This window comes from Hemitrygon akajei, chromosome 16 (assembly GCF_048418815.1).
Source record: "Hemitrygon akajei chromosome 16, sHemAka1.3, whole genome shotgun sequence".
NCBI classification, from domain to species: domain Eukaryota; kingdom Metazoa; phylum Chordata; class Chondrichthyes; order Myliobatiformes; family Dasyatidae; genus Hemitrygon; species Hemitrygon akajei.
The window spans coordinates 53,376,081-53,391,082 of NC_133139.1; the positions used below are offsets into that span (position 1 = coordinate 53,376,081).

General features: G+C 41.9%; 1 protein-coding gene across 3 annotated transcripts in view; it reads left to right on the forward strand.

Moving 5' to 3' along the window:
• Positions 1-10,265: 10,265 nt before the first annotated feature.
• rfx2 (regulatory factor X, 2 (influences HLA class II expression)) overlaps positions 10,266-15,002 on the forward strand; it is a 221,080-nt gene continuing 216,343 nt past the window's right edge. For 2 of the 3 annotated variants that reach the window (XM_073068886.1, XM_073068890.1), the window contains exon 1: positions 10,266-10,401. The gene's annotated coding sequence lies outside the window, so the exon portion shown is untranslated. Of the gene's footprint in view, positions 10,402-10,749; positions 10,794-15,002 lie in introns of all 3 variants that reach the window. The other variant, XM_073068887.1, reaches the window with a different exon arrangement.

A 15,002-nucleotide genomic window follows, 5' to 3' on the forward strand; every position in this document is an offset into this window, starting at 1 on the left:
TCAGCGGACCTCTCTATCTTTGCTGGTAAGTGACCCAGTTATGGGGTTCATAACACAAGAAAGCATTCAAAAATAGCTCGTAACTGAAGCACAACTCACACTTAAAAGAGCAGTTGAAAGCAGTGTATCGACTGAGTTGCAGTCAAGAATGAAAGTGAGTGTGAACAAAATTGTAAACTAGACAGAAACCTGCTTGGCCAAACAAATTGTGTTACCATTGTGGCAGGTCCTCACATAGACCAGACCAATGCAGGTTTAAGGGCAAAACTTGCAGAAAATGCAACAAAGTAGGACACATACAAAGTGCATGTCGGGCAGACAAAAATAAAGGGACTGTATAGGGAAGAGATGAAGATAAAAAGAGAAGTTGCAGTTCAAAAGAGCTCTATGCATGCTGTTGAAGAAAAATATGATAATGATTAGAGTGACACAGAACAGAGTAGCCTTGAGATTTACAGTGTGAAAAACCAACAGGAAATAACCAGAGGTAAATGACAAATTAATTAAAATGGAATTGGACACTGGTTTGGCTGTTTCAGTCAAAGTTCAAAGTAAATGTTGTTATCAAAGTAGATATATGTTTCCATATACAACCCTGAGATTCATTTTCTTATGGGAATACTTAATAAATAAATAGAATAATTACCACAACAAAATCAATGAACCCAACTAAGGCGTTCAAACAGAGTGCAATAAACTGTGAAAATACAAAAAAGAAGAAATAATAATAATAAATAAATATTGAGAACACAAGATGAAGAATTCTTGAAAATGAGTCCATTGGTTGTGGGAAAATTTCAATTATGAGGCACGTGAAGGTATCCACTTTGGTTCAAGAACCTGATGATTGACATGTAGTAGCTTTTCCTGAACGTGGTGGTTTGGGTCCTGAGGTTCCTGTACCTTCTTCCTGATGGCAGCAGTGAAAAGAGAGCATGTCCTGGAGGGTGTGGGTTGCTGATGATGGACACTGTTTTCCTGCAACAGTGTTTCATTCAGATATGTTCAATAGTGGGGAAGGCTTTACCCATGGTGCACTAGGCCATATCCACTACCTTTTATAGGATTTTCTGTTCAAGGCCTTTGGTGTTTTCATACCTGGCTGTGATGCAGTCAGTCAATATCCTCTCCACTACATATCTAAGGAAGTTTGTCAATGTTTTAGATGTCATGTTGAATCTTTACAAACTCCTAATGAAGTAGAGGCACTGCTGTGCTTTCTTCATAATTGCATTTACATACTGGGCCCAGGACAGGTCTTCCAAAATAATAACACCTTGGAATTTAAAGTGATCCTCTGACGAGCACTGGCTCATGGACCTCTGGTTTCCTTCTCCTGGTCTGTAATCAGCTCTTTGATCTTGCTGACATTGAGTAAGAGGTTGTGATTTTGGCATTACTCAGTCAGATTTTCAATTTCCCTCCTGTATGCTGATTCATCGCCACCTCTGATTCAGCCAACGCCAGTGGCGTCTTCAGCAAACTTAAATATGGCATTGGAGCAGTGCTTAGCCACAGAGTCATAAGTGTAAAGCGAGTAGAGCTGGGGACTAAGCACACAGCCTTGTGGTGCACCTGTGCTGATGGAGAATGTGGAGGAGATGTTGCCAATGCAAACAGACTGGGATCAGCAAATGAGGAACAGCATTTCAAAGATACTACGGATATCCAACTAAGAACAGGAGAAAGGATAACGCCTGTGGAAACTCTATGTGTAATAGTGAAATACAACAACCAACGAGCTACTTTGGGCTTGTATGTGATAGAAACAAAAGGGCCAGTATTGTGGGGGAGTGATTGGCTAAGACAACTACATCTTCATTGGAGATCCATCCACCATTTGCATGCCATATTCCCTACAATAGAGCCAACTGAAAGCAAATTAAGACAGGTACTGGATAAAGCCACAGCATTGTTCAAGGATGGCATTGGAAAACTCAAACGTATCAAGGATAAAACAGTGTTAATTGAAAATGCTGCACTGAGTGTTACAATATCATCCAGATCCTTATACCATCAGTCATAAAATAGCCAGTGAGCTAGATCATGTGATGAATGAAGGGATTCTTTCCAAGTTGAGTGGAGCCCATGGGCAATGCCATTGGTTCCAGTAGCAAAGAAGAACGGGCCTATTGGGATCTGTGGTGATTTAAAGGTCACCATCAACCTGAAAGTAGATCTGCCCAGAATAGAGGATATCTTTGCAAACCTTTCTGGAGGGAAACGCTTCAACAAAGTGGACTTAGCTGAGGCCTACCTAGAGATCGAGAAGGAAGAAGAGTCCATAGTTTTTCTTACCATAAACTCTCACAAAAGGCTTTATGTTATAATAGGCTTATTTTTGGAGTAGCACCTGCACCTGCGCTCTGGCAGAGAGCAATGGACCAGGTGCAACAAGGAAGCCCAGGTACTTAGAGTTACCTGGATAACATCATTGTTACTGGTGAGGATGACAAGGATTATCTCCAAAATCTCAGGACAATATTAAAAAAATTAGAAGATTATGGGCTGAGAGCACAATGCAACAATTATGAATTCTTTAAATCAAGCATCACTTAATGTGCTCATATTATTGATACACACGGATTACAGAAGTGTGCTGATAAAATTCAAGCAGTGATGGATCCCCCAAGGCTAAAGGACATGTCACAGTTGTGGTCCTTTTATAAGATTTGTCAATTAGTTTCACATGTTTTTGCCAAACCTGGCTACTGTGCTCCATACTGTGAACTCATTATGGTATCAGTAAGAAATGGCAACAGACGAAGCATTGTGAGGTGGCTTTCCGAAAGGCAAATAAAATGGAGACATCAGACACTGTCCTCACACATTATAATCCACATCATCCAGTGAATCATTATGTGTTAATCATATCATGACACCTCTCTGTCCCTTTATTGTGGAGAGAAAGAGCCTAAGGTATGTGGAATTGTTGGATGAATGATGAGTTTTTTGTTGTACTGCAGATCATGGTACAGTATCTCTATTGCTTGCTTGATGGGTGGAGGATGCTGATGCTTAATTTTGCTGAAGTAAGTGGGGGAGTGGGATTGGGGGAGCCTGGGGGTTCTAACGTTTTTACTGTTGCTCATTCTTGGGGCACTCTTCTATTTTGTGGTGTCTGCAAAGAATAAAAATTTCAGGATATATATTGTATACATTTCTCTGATATTAAATGGAATTATTGAAGCTATTGAAACTTGCCTGTGATGGTATAGTGCAGTCCTGTCACATATTATGAGTGATGGAAGTGAACATCATAGCCTTTGCAGAGAAAAATTATACACAGATTGACCGAACGTCCTTGAGTATGGTTTGGTGTATAAAATATTTCAACTGTGGGAGAGAATTTCCCATATTACTGATCATCAACCACAAGTGTCCATTTTCAATTCACAGAATGTTCCACTAGTAGCAGCAGCACAAATGCCGAGATAGGCTCTACTTCTTGGAGGTCGCAATTACAAGATTGAATTCAAGAGGTCAACTTAACATGGAAGTGCTGACGGATTGTGTACCTTTAGAAAAGGAAATATCTGAAAAATTCAGGTAGTGTTGAGGAAGCAGGTTGGATGCAGAAGAACTTAGACAGATTAGGAGAATGGGCAAGAAAGTGATAAATAAAATACAATGATGGAAAATGCATGGTCATGCACTTTGGCGGTAGAAATAAATGTGCAGACTATTTTCTAAACAGGGAGAAAATCCAAAAATCTGAGATGCAGAGGGACTTCGGAGTCCTTGTGCAGAACACCCTGAAGGTTAACTTGCAGGTTCAATCGGTGGTGAGGAAGGCAAATGCCAAGTTAGCATTCATTTCAAGAGGTCTAGAATACAAGAGCAAGGATGTGATGCTGAAGCTTTATAAAGCACTGGTGAAGCCTCATCTTGAGTATTGTGAAGAGTTTTGGGCTCCTCATCTTAGAAAAGATGTGCTGGCATTGAAGAGGGTCCAGAGGAGGTTCACAAGGATGATTCCAGGAATGAAAGGGTTATTGTACGAGGAACGTTTGATGGTTCTGGGTTTGTACTCTCTGGAATTCAGAAGGATGAGGGGGGATCTCATTGAAACCTTTCAGATGTTGAAAGGCCTAGACAGAGTAGATGCGGAAAGGATGTTTCCATGGTGGAAGAGTCTAGGACAACAGGGCACAGCCTCAGGATAGAGGGGCATTCATTAAAAAAAAAAGATGTGGAGAAATTTCTTTAACCAAAGGGTGGTGAATTTGTGGAATTTGTTGCCACATGCAGCTGTGGAGGCTAGGCTGTTGGGTGTATTTAAGGCAAAAATTGATTGGGCGTGATTCTTGATTGGACATGGCATCAACGGTTACAGGGAGAAGGCTGGGAACTGGGGTTGAGGAGGAGAACGAAAAGGATCAGCCATGATTGAATGGCGGAGCAGACTTGATGGGCCACATGGTGTTTCTGCTTCTCTGTCTTATGGTCTTGATGAGCTCTATGTCGGTCATCTAGGCATGGTCAAAATGAAAACATTGGCTGTAAGCTTTGTCTGGTGCCCTGGAATAGATCAGCAGATCGAGTAGCTTGCTAGGGACTTTTCAGGATGCCAACACATCCAGAAGATGCCAAGAGCATCATCTCTCCGTCTCTGGGAATGGCCTGCATTACCCTGGCAGAGGATTCATGTAGATTTTGCTGGAACATTCATGGGCACAAATTTCTTGGTGGATGCAGCTGCAAAGTGTTCTCAATAGCCTCACACACTGTCGATGTGTTGAGAAGCCTCTTCTCAATGACTGGTGTTCCAGAACAATTAGTCAGTGACAATGAACCACAGGCTGTTGTGGAACAGTTTCAGTCATTCCTGAAAATTAATGAATAAGGCATATTACATCTGCACTGAACCACCCAGCTACAAATGGCTTGGTTAAAGGTTTGTACACACTGTGAGCAATGTCAGCAGAACTCACTACACTGACACTGACTCAGAAGCTCACCAATTTCTTCTTTGCATATCGAAATGCAGTGCACTCCACAACCAACAACTTATCAGCTATGCGGTTTCCGGATCATCCTTCGCAATCACAACAGGATCTCCTCAAACCCAGATTCAGAGGGAGTATGCAGGGCAAACAGCTGAGATGAAGGGAGGGTTCCTCAAACAAGGAGGTTTGAGGTTTCACTCCAGGGAGATGATCAATAGTGGGTACTTGGAAAGATTAAGAACAGAACTGGACCACCCTCCTACACAGTGAAGACTGCATCTGATGTTATCTGAAGACAACACATCAATCAGTTAAGGAGAGCAGTCAATTGTTAGAGAAGAAAGGTGGTCTGAATTGTCAGAACCACTTGCTGCAGTCCCAGAGTCAACTCCTACAACCACTACAGAGAAGGTTCCAGAACCTGGGATTGGTTCAGAGCCACAAGGCTCACCTGCCGAGCAGAGTGACCCCCAATTATCTCACAAAAGTAAGAAATCCTCCACAGCGATGAAATCTTTGGTCCTTAATGGAACAATTTAAAATTTATTGTGCTGTGGATGTCTGTATAGTAATTGTATGATATAGTATACTGTGTATAAAGTCGAAAGGCATTCTCTGTTGAATTGGAGTTTATAGTTAAGCAGGGAGGAGTGTTGTGTATTTAATATTTCTGTAATATTTGAGTAATCTTCTAACATATTGTTTGATTGAGCATTCTTTGTTGCTGGCATAATTCATTACAGATCAGATGTAAGAAGAATGTGAATGGCTTACATCATTACACCTCACGTCAAGGGTGCGTGCCTTACTGAAGTAAAACTAAACGTCCCTGGCTCCTGGGATTTTCTTTCAATTAGTTTTATATTTTACAAAACATAACAATTGTCTCACCAATGGCCTCAATAACTGAAGCCTCAACTCCTACTTCCATGCCTAATTCCTCTCGCAGTTAGCTCTCTGCAGTGCATACTAACCTTTTATGTTCACAGATGCCAAATTGTGCTTTTACCAGAACCACACATCATGGTTTGTCCAAACATAGACAACACTTGATCTCACTGTCGCACTTAAGCAAAAGTGGCATCAGGCAGTCTTGTTCAAACAGAAGTCGATGGGCATTAAAGGTAAAAGCCCTGCCATGGATAGAGTTATACTTCTCAGAAAGGAATATGGCTGTGGTTGTAGGTGGCAGGAGGAGCAGTGGAAGTATATCAGCACCAGGACTTCACTGTAGGAACTCCTCAGCCCATAATCTTTCAGCTGCTTCATGAATAACCTCCTTCCATTACACGTTCAGAAATAGGGATGTCTACTACTGGTTACTCGTTATCCAATTATATTTGCAATTACGAGCCAGCATCTGCTCTCTGCAAGGCTTAACCAACATTCAGGTGAATGGCAATTAACAAGCATTCAACAGAAATGCCAGGAAAAGTGTAGCATCCTCAAAATGCACTGCACTAACTTGCCTAATCTTCTTCGACAAGAGACAGTACGAAGAAGATTCACTGGAATAAACCTGGGCTAGAGATTATTTTATGAGGAAGGAAGGTTAGGTTTGTACTCACTGAGAAACAAAAGATTGAGAGGAGATTTGATAGAGGTATGCAAAATTATGAGGGGTATAGATAGGTTGGGTGGGATTGGGTGGGTGGTTGGGTGGGATTTCAATCAGAGGTCATGGGTTAAGAGTGAAAGGTGAGAAGTTTAAGGGGAACATGAGGGGAAACTTCTTCACTCAGGGGACCGTGAAATTGTGGAATGAGCTGACAGCTGAAGTTCTCCACCATGCGAGCTCGATTTCAACGGTAATAAATTAATAAGAAGTTTGGACGGGGTCCTAGTGCAGGTCGATGGGAGTAGGCAGCCTAAATGAGTTCAACATGGACTAGATGGGCAGAAGGGCCTATTTCTGTGCTGTACTTCTCTATAAGTCTACTGAAACAAACATCACAACAGCATAAGTTCTGGGAAGATGTTTTCCATCAGCGAGTCTGGAAACAGAGGACATAGTCTCAAAATAAGATGGTGGCCATTTAAAACTCGAGTTGAGAAACAATTGCTTTGTTTTCTTCGAGAAATCTGTCGAGGTTGAATTTTTAAATAAGCTGAGGTTGGGCAGTACAGTAGCATTGCAGACAGTGCAGCATCAGTTCTGGGCTTAGGTGTAGAGTTTACAGGTCTTCGCATTGGTTACCCTCACACTTACTGAGAATGCAGAAAAGAATGTTACAAGAAAATAGTTTTATAACATAGAAGCATGCCCTTCAGCCTCCCACATCCATGTTGACCCTTCAGCCTATCTACTCTCTTTAAGACTGTATTCCTCTAGTCTTGCCTATTTAAGTGTTTCTCTGAGCATCTCTTAAACATAGTAATTGTGTTTGATGCTCTGATGGCAAGATCCATATGTCACCACTGGAAAATAAACCTACCCCTCAGATTCCCATTACAACTCTTTCCTTTCATTTTGTACAAATCACTTCTCCTATTATGGGATAAAGTTTTTGACCATCTACTCAATCTATGTTTCTCATAATGACCATCTCTAGAAGAAAGAGGCTATCCATGTACCCTTGACACTGAATAGCATATTGCCTAGTCCCCCACTAAGCTCACCATTGACCAAAAGCCCACTAAAATGCCACGGCAACAAGACTGAGCATCCAGTAGCAGCCGGCACTCATCTGCAAGGCACAAAAACAGTCTCTACTTGCCCAAAGGTGAACAGCACCATCCAAGTCCAAGCAACCTATCAGCCACCCAACATTCACTTCATCCTTTTATCATAGCATGCTGCACCTGCAGTGCATACAATCCATAAAACGCACTGCTGTTGTTCACCAAAGCTACTTCCAATAGTACCTCCTAAATCCACAATCTCCAACAATAAAAAGGGCAAGGACAATGCCATACATCTGCATATTCCCTGCCAAGTCACGTGTCATGACTTATAAACAATGTGAGCAAAGATTCGTCATGATCCCAGGTAACCTTCCCAAACAACACCATGATAAGAATGTGACTCACCGTCAGCTTCTCAAGGGCAGTTATGGATGGCTGTGACAGCCATGGGACAAATCCCAGAAGACAAAACAATGACTCCACCTCCACAGATTTTCTCCCTTCCTCCCTCAGCCGAATCTCCATCGCACCAGGTGCCAGAAACACTTGGTGCAACTGGGCCATCAGCTCAGCCTCCACCCCCGCCCACTTGCTCCTCTCCCTGTTGGAACACAGCAGCTCCTACCCCAGCAGGCCCAATGCCGTCCCTGTCAGCTGCGTCCTCTGCTCTGCCAGCAGCTGACATCACCAAAGGACAGTCACAGGTGGAGCAGCTGAGCTAGGGATAGTTCCCGGAGCAACTTTCTCCACGTCCCATACTCATGGCTCAAGTGGCTTCTTCTCGTAATGTTTAATGGTGGGTGACAAACCAATGCAAGGTGTATTATGTCTCCTACTCAACATAATCAAAGCACACCAAATGCTTTTCTTCCAGAAAGCCATTCTTCAGCACCCCTTCGCAGTTGTGTCCTTAGTACTGTGAACGTTAAAATACCCTGAGAAAGGGAAACCAGACGCCCATCAGCCAGTACTCGTCAGAGGATCAGAGGTTTGAGAGCGCCAGTAGCTTTAAATTCCTGGGTATCACTATCTCAGAAGACCTGTCCTGGACCCATCATATAAATATAATTGCGAAGGAAGCACGACAGCACCTCTGTTTCTGGATTCTGTGGAAATTCGACATGTCATCGAAAAACTTTCGCAAACTTCTATAGATGTGTGGTGGAAAGTGTGCTGACTGGCTGCATTATGGCCTGGTATGGGAACACCAATGCATTTGAGTGGAAAAGCCTACGAAAGTTAGTGGATTCGGCCCAGTACATCACAGGTAAAATCCTCCCAACCATTGAGCACATCTACATGAAACTCTACTGTAGAAAAGCAGCATCAATCATCAAAGATCCTCAACACCCAGGCCATGCTCGTTTCTACCTGCTGGCACCAGGTAGAAGGTACAGGCGCCTCAGGACTCACACAAAAAGGTTCAAGAACAACTACTACCCCTCAACCATCAGGCTCTTGAACAAAAGGGGATAGCTACACTCATTTAAGGACATTTTTATCTGGTTATTTTGTGCTCATTATTTATTGCTATTTATTTATATTTGTACAGTTTGTTGTCTATTGATCCTCTTTACAGTTACTGTTCTACATGTGCCTGCAGAAAAGGAATTTCAGTGTTGTATGTGGTGAAATATATATATTCTGATAATAAACTTTGTATAACAGGCATCCTGCATAAGTGGTTATGTTGCTCTCCATATTTGCTACAGTTTGGCCGAATACCTCATCTACAATTACCTTAATTATGTTCTCCACCACATCTACCACTCCGTTTTTTATACACAGCTACTGTGTGATTAAAGTTCTGGAGGGGGTGGCACATAGACTTGAACCATGTTGTATAGCCTAAATTAACCCTATCAAGCAACTTTTTCCATCGAAGTTTACCATCACCAATAAATTGTTCGAACTCCACCAAGAAACCCTTTTAAACATTTAGTGCCTACAACTTTCCCCCGACTAAATTATTTTAAACTTGGTCCATGGATACTTCTAGAGCAGGACTTCTCAACCTTGTTTATGCCATGGTGCAATACCATTAAGCAAGGGGTCCATGGGCCCCAGGTTGGGAATCCCAGCTCCAAAGGCATTCCTGTAATTACTCCTCAAAGCCACTGATGTTTAATATAATTCCTTGGTGTAACATTTCTTCCTTCCACAGCTTTTAACCCTAAAGCTTTCTCACGTTGTTTACTATCTTTACAAACACCATCTCTTGAAGGTCTTGCATCCACAATATCTGTTTTTTTTTCAAATCCTCAGTTAATCTAATCGCATTGATATAAGAAAATCTCAGCAACATCTTAAACTATTTCTTTCTTTTTAAAAATTTAATTCCTGTCTACTATCTTCATCATTGGATGATAAGGTGCTGCAATCCTCAATTGGCCTTTCTCCATCCAATACCACGCCCCTCCCGTTCGCTACTTCCGTCTACACTACTAACCTCTCTACCCCACAATCCTCCGCGCCAGCACCAGCGGCCGGGGCCGCGCACCTGAACCATGTCCTCATTGGCCAATGGGTATCCGTTGCTAGGACAATGACGAATTACCGCAGGAAATCAATGTTTGGGCGGGGGACCGGAAGGTGTTTGACTTGAAAGTTTGACTGATGGCCTGACTAGCCAAATAAACACAGACACCGGCACGGAGCGCTGGACGGGAGACCAATAGAAGTACAGATTTTGAGGTGCATGGGCGGTACTACTGCGCAGCGGATGACGTGGGCGGAGATCGGTAGCAACTGTTGCCTTGAGAATAAACGCCATAGTCACGGTAGCCGTGGAGACTGTTACCCACCAACAGCTCGGGCCCGCAGCAAGGTGAGCACCACTTCCCAGTCAGAGTCAGGCCTTAGCCGTTTCTCAGGTTCTGCGCCGCCCCGGTGGCCGTTGTTGGCTGGGCTGGGGGGTGTCTCTGTGTCCCTTAAAAGCCATGTGCCGTCCCGCTCACTGTTTATCGCGTTCGCTGCAAAATGGCGGGTTGTTCTGGTCAGGGGTGAGTGGACGGAGGTCTGACTGAGGGCCCGGCTCTTGATCCTCATTGACCGTTTTGTGTGTATGGGTCACAGTGAGCAGCCGCCGATCGGGATACGGGAGTGGTGTGTAACGGTGGGTGGGTGGCTCAGGGGAGTGGGCTATTACCAGCCAGACCGTTCGTTGACTTCACAGGGTTGTGCCTTCTATCTACTTCCAGCGCAAAGACCTACTGGCCAGTAAGAAGTTGTCGACGTTTCGTGTCGAAACTCTATCAGGACTTTCCGATTCCTTAACCTCCATGGGAACTGCTCGACCCTCCGAATTCCCTCAGCAGTTTGTTTCTTTAAAAAAATCCTACATCCCAGTATTTGCAATCTCCTTTGTATCTGCTTGTGTTTCCAACTATTTTCAGAATTTAGCCCGACACTGTTGTGTGAGTAGGCACGAAGCATCTTACCATGTACAGTCTTGTGTGGCTCAAATTGCAAGAAGCAAAGGATAATGTGCCTTCGGTATTATCTATGGGATTGCGAAGAACGGAATAAGGCTCTTTGTGTTATATAGATAAATTAAGTAATAGATCCGAGGGCATGGTTTAAGAAATGACAAATACTGGCCACATGGTAAACAGAAAAGCTTTAGATTGCAAAGTGTTGCAAATAGTTTCTTAAGTAGAGCAATGAAATAGCTCTAAAATAAATTAAATAATGGAACTTAATTTATAGATGTGAGAGAGTGAAGGAGATGTAAAGGGTTGCTGGGAGATGTGGAGCAGGAGAGGGACTTGTGGAGCAGGAGTGCATGTCCCCTGATTCTTGAAGTTAGCAGGACTAATCAGTAAGGTAACGTGTTTTACTGTAAGCTGAGGCATAAATTAATAAGACAGTTATTCAAATACTGTACTGTGTTAGTAGACTGCAATGCAAGTACATCAGTTCTAGTCACAACATGACAAGAAAGGTGTGATTCCAGAGTGTGTAGGTGTATTAAGCTATTGTCAGAATTGAAAAATTGGAGCTATGAGAAATGACTTGATAAGTTGGTGTTACAGTTGGACGAGGAAGGTCTTAACTGATGTGTGCAAAAGTGTTGTCAGAACTCCTGGACAAAAATTTAAAACTAGAACCAATGTTCCTTCTAATTTGTAATAACCAGTGTGCAATGTATGCGCACTGAATAATTTCTTCAACCAGTGTAAGTTGGTTCTAAAATCCACAGACAAATCATCACAACACTGCATCAGAAACTGGAAAAGGAAATGCAATTGTGTATGATCGTGAAATATACTTAACATGCCAACGAGGTAGAGGTTGACAACATTTTACGCACAGTTTAAATTCCTTTGTGCTAGTAGCAAACGATGTGTGTACGTGTGCATGGGTACACCTTAGAGAGAATATTGGTTACAACAGGTTGTGGGGCAATAAGGAAAAATGTTGAATTTATCTGGAACTTGCTGTGTTAGAAATAGATCACATTTCTGTGACCTTGTACTGGATGTTTGGATTAGGCTTGGTAGTTCTTTTCTGACCAATATGGGTACAATAGGTTGAATGCCCTCAGTGGCTCTAATTTTGCCCAGCACTAGCTAAGATAGTTGTATAAAAAATGTTGTGTGAGTAGCCATGTGTTTGTTTCTGTTATCTGTATTAGTGATAATTTGTAGTCTTGAAAATTCTTTTACGTTTGATGAAAGACTATATGTTACACCTCAATCCCTTAATTTCTACCATGGTTAATTCAAAACTAAGATTCTCAGTTGGGAAGAGACCTAAATAAATTCTGAGCTAATTTCAAGACTGCAGCTTGGTATCTGGCTTTCTCTCTCCATGCCTTGGCCATGCTTGCTCAAATATTGTTTAACTTGCTTTGTTTTGCTCCATAGGTCTACATAGAGTATTCTAAAGGTGGAAATTTTAGTGTAAAGTTAATGGAGATGCCTGGAGCTTCTCAAGTGAAAGCCAAGGACGCAGAGTTTTGTGAGAAGGCAGGCTGAAAGAGAGAGCCAGGTCATAATTTGTGAGACGACTGAAATAAATGTAGAATTAATGTGAATCTTTAAAAATAAGTTAATTGAAAGTTATTCAAGAGCATTGAAAAGGAAGTAAAAACTGCCCAAGTTGTAAATACTCAACTTGGGCAGCATAGATTGAGCAAAAAGCAGAATATATTTTGTTCAAATTATCTCTTTATTAGAGTTTGTTGGAGTGGGAGAGCAGTACAGAATTGAAATGAAAAGCAGGTGGAAATTTGGGTCACACTTTCAGATTTAACAGAACAGCATTGCTAAACAGTCACTAATCTGTATATGACTTCTTCAATATAGAGTAAACCAATTTGTGAGCACTGAGTTTTGTACACTGCAAGTTAACTGCTGTTCTAATTTAAATGACCATTTGGGTAGTAGGAAGGGAAGAGATACAAGCAAGTGTTGCATCATGCATGGTTGTATGAAAGTTGCTGTGAGAAAGATCAAAAAGAGTTGGTAAAATAGTGTTCTGTGGAACTGGTCTCTTTGGGGTATTGAAAGGGGAAGAATATACACATAATGATGGATCATTTGGATAGTGGCAGAAATAAACAATCAACAAAACTACAGAGTCTGTGAAGCAGGCAAAATAGAATGAAGTCATTTTAGGAAGGATTGGAAGAGATGGGATAGAAAAAGTTCAAAAAGGATTCTTGTAGGTAGATTTGTGAAAGTGAGGCAAGGGTGGAAGTTGACGACAAGTTGGCATACTCTTTGACACCATTGCTGTCAAAATGTCCTCTTTTTGCTCCACAAAATTTCCTCTCCAGCTTAGTTAACGGAAGTTCCAACTGCATCCATTTAGTTTCCCATACATCTCACTGTACTCTCCAATACATCCAACCAATGATATATTTCCTCTTGCTGTCACCTTTGACCCTTCAACTTCCATATTTATGAATTGTCATATAGCATAGAAATGTGATCTTTAGCCCACTATCCCCATGATGACCACTTTGTCCATTTCTCCTAATTCTATTTGTCCACATTATGGTTGTATTCTTCTCTCCCTTGCTTATTTAAGTATCTGTCTTGTGCCCCTTAAATACCGTGATTGTATCTGATTTCATCACTTCCTCAGACAGGACTTGTTTATATAAATATATACTGGATATCAACCGCACTATGTATGTATTGGGAAAAAAATGTAGATCATCCATCTTTAAATCCCTTTCCTCTCACCTTAAACCTAAGCTCTCTTGATTTTGATAACTGAACTGTGGTTTAAAAATTTGATCTGGTTATCTCTCGGCCTCCTTCACTTTAGGGGACCAGTCTTTCCAATCTCCCCCCATAACTAATTTCCTCCAATTTATGCAGAATCCTTGTGAATATCCTCTAATGTCCAGCACAGCTGCATCCTTCCTATAGTGTGGTGACCAGAACAGTACATAGTACTCCCAAGTGCAACCATTTGCAAATTACAACATTATGTCCCAAATTTAATATTTATTTTGTGCCCCAGGCATTCCAAAAGTCTCCTTCACCACTCTAAGGGAGCTATAAACTTGTCTTGTTCATCAGAATTCATCAGTGCTCTATCATTTACTGCACCATTTCATGTCCTACTCCTGTCTGACTTTACAAAATGTCACCTTGCACTTGTTGGGATTTAATTTCCAATATTCTGCATAACCTTTCATTTCTGTCCTGCTCTCTTGTTCTTCTGTCTCGTTTCCACAACACAGCCCGTATTTGTGGATCTGCAAACGTAGTAATCATGCCTCCAGTGTTCATATCCATCAATAACTGCAATTTCCCTGCCTTCAAAATGACATCACCACATTTTTTATTCTCCCTTTTGCTTTCAGCACCTCAAAAAGATTTTTACTTCGACTGTGCTTTGGTTCACTTCCTTATTTCTACCTATACCCACTGCCCTTTTCATAGGACCTCCCCATGTGACCACCCAGAATGAGCAGAGATTTGTCTTCCAGTTTGGTGTGCTTAATCCTGTTCTTGCAATGCAATCTCCACTAGACTGGGGAAAACAAAGGAAGATTGGGCAATGACTTTGCAAAGTACCTCAGTTTGGTTTGCAGGGGTGATGCTCAGCTTCCGGCTACTTGTCTTAATTTTCCATCCTTATTCCACTGTCTTTGGTATCTTGCATCATTGTTGTAAAGCTCAGTGTCGGCCAAAAGAAAGGCATCTCATCTTTCAACTTGGCACTACCCTCAGGATAGTACATCAATTTCACATAACCAGCTCTTCAGGTTTATTTTTAGAATCTTCTAACTCTAATACTTTGCTCCCCATAACTGCACACAGACTTCACATTTCCTGCTGACATTGTGCTTATTGAACAGTAGCCCTCTAAGCAATCCCATTCCCCTGCTTCTCTGTAATATGTTCTCTCATGTGCCCAAAAAATCCCCTTAATTTTCCTGCTATCTACCTACAGCAGGGGAAAACT